Raw genomic sequence first — 2,433 nt, 5'->3', positions numbered from 1 at the left:
TTCACTCATTCATTTTTAAAGCACTAATTTTAATTTTTTGAAACAGTAACTACTAATACCCCCATTTGGGGCAGAAAACTATTATCCTTAAACACTGATGAAAACAGAGCCCATCCAAAGCTCTCTTTATCTAAGACCATGGGCACCCACCTTCTTTGGACACCTGAAGAGTTTATTGCTGGCTTTCCTTGCAAGATTTAGAGTCAAAGATAAAAATACCCCAAGCACCAAACTCAGGAATTGTTCAGTGTAGAACAGTGGACAGTATTTTCAGAAACCTCTACCATCTTAAGACAGGTGAGAAGTAAGTACATGTTGGCCTTCTACAAAGCAGGGTGGCAGAAAGAGTGTGCAGGCTCTGAGTAATGTCAGACTATATGGATTCAAACCCTCTGGGTTTGAGCCAACTGCTTAATCCTTTCCTGCCTCAGGTTTCCTTATCTGCAAAATAGGGACGTGTTATTCTTACCAAACCATCTCCAAGGCAGATTGCCACCCCCTTTTTTGCAGATGATGAATATGATCATGAGTATGTCCTTTTCTAAAGGTAATCATCCAGTAAAATGTCAGCATGAGGCTTAAACCTTAGGTCTTTTTGATTCCTAACTTGTGCCCATATGATCAAAGAGAAAGATAGAAAATAAAGTTACTGAATCATGCTGAAAAAGATGATCTGCCCACCAGAGGGAAGGTCAGAAAACTCTTAATGTGGTACTTGAGATGAGAGACAACTGAGGATAATGGGGGTTTTCTTCTAACTTCCTTCAGAGCTTTCATCACTTAGGGTGGAACAACACCCTAGAATGGTGTTTATAAAACAGGGTGCTGGCTCAAGACTCACTCCCTTTTAACAGTCATTCACCCTGTCTGGGATCTTGGTAGGGTGGTTTCCAATACATAAAAAACCACCCAAGGTCAATGTGCATCTCCTTTCTTGCTTCTGGTTACCTAAAAGTGCATTTTTCAGAATCTAAAGGCACACACAGGCCAAACAAACAAAACCTTACGGCACTGGTTCTTAACCTTTCTTTTACCTCTTACACCTAAGATATGAGAGGCACCATCTGGGAACTCAGTAACCAGGGAAGAATATTGGAAAAGTTTCTAGTGCAAAAGGAGTGTAGTATAACACAAAACAAACTTCTCAGACCTGGGAGACCCTACTGCGGGCAGCCAGTGACATGGCATCCAGGTGTCCCAAATGGGTACTCTGAGTGCCAACTCTGCACTGAGACAGACCTCACCACTCCCATTCCGTGTGACCACCTGGCTTCTGTTTGCATATCCTGGCAACATCAACTCTACAGGGTGTACAGGGTACAGGGTGGGGGAAAGGCTGTCTTTCAGCAACTCACAGCCCACCTAAGAATGCTATAAGAACAAACAAGGGAAAGTCATATTAAAAAGCAAGTCAGAGTCTACAACCCCACAAAAGAATCTAAAGAACTATAGGAGCAGGATGAGATATTTTGTTTAGACTGGAAAGAACTCTGACTAGCACAGATCATGAGTAAACACCAGAAATTATATGCAACTTATTACATTCACCTGGGGTCAAAAACTCACATGCCTTCAGGGGCCCACCAAACAACATAAGTGTGTGAAAGTGTGGGAATAAGAGATCAGGCTTCCTTGCAAATCCAACTTCAAAATAAATAAACAAAAGCCAGGTAGGCTAGCATTTACATCAGAAGATGGACTGCCAGTTTGCAGCCCCTCCCCACAATGATCAAGTCTGTAAAAGAAAGAAGAGAAGGAAAAACTTTTCATCCCTCTCTAGAAGGATAAAGAAAATTAGCTTTTCTCCCAAAGCAGTTTTCTAAAAGTGATTTTAGGTCATCATCACTTCCAAGACCTAGTTACGACTGGATAAAAAGCCAAAGTAAGAAACAGAAAGAGTTAAAGAACACCCCTCAAAACTGAATGTCTCCAGATGAGTTGAGTTAGATGGTCTGATCAGCAACTCTCAGACTATGAGTTCAGTGAATCACTTGGGGGCCAACATAGCAATGAAAGATGTTCATCTACAAGTCTCATTTACAGTTGAAAGGTGTCTCCACGCTGAAACAGAAGGAAGGGCACAAGGAATGACATAGCCCAAGGACATGATATAAACTGCTTAGCACCAAATAAGTTCAAGATGGCAGACAAGTCAACTTCCACTAGACCTTGAATCCTCAGGGTGCACTCTTCATAACCCATCAGTAAGCTAAGTGACACACCCACTGGCACCATGACAGTTCCAAGACTGACAATCAAAGACCAAAAAGTGAGTGGTAGCCCAATTCCTGGAAATCTCCACTTCTTCCCACAAAACAGTTGGAATAATCCTCCCACTCATTGGCCTATGAAACTGTCCAGTCCATAAAAACCAACCATGTCGTATTTTGGGGCCATACTCACCGTCTGAGCTGACCCCTGTTTGTGTAATGT

The sequence above is a fragment of the Capricornis sumatraensis genome, chromosome 2, assembly GCF_032405125.1.
Source record: "Capricornis sumatraensis isolate serow.1 chromosome 2, serow.2, whole genome shotgun sequence".
NCBI lineage: Eukaryota > Metazoa > Chordata > Mammalia > Artiodactyla > Bovidae > Capricornis > Capricornis sumatraensis.
The sequence above is the reverse complement of the archived record's forward strand: the minus strand, read 5'-3'. Positions refer to the sequence as shown.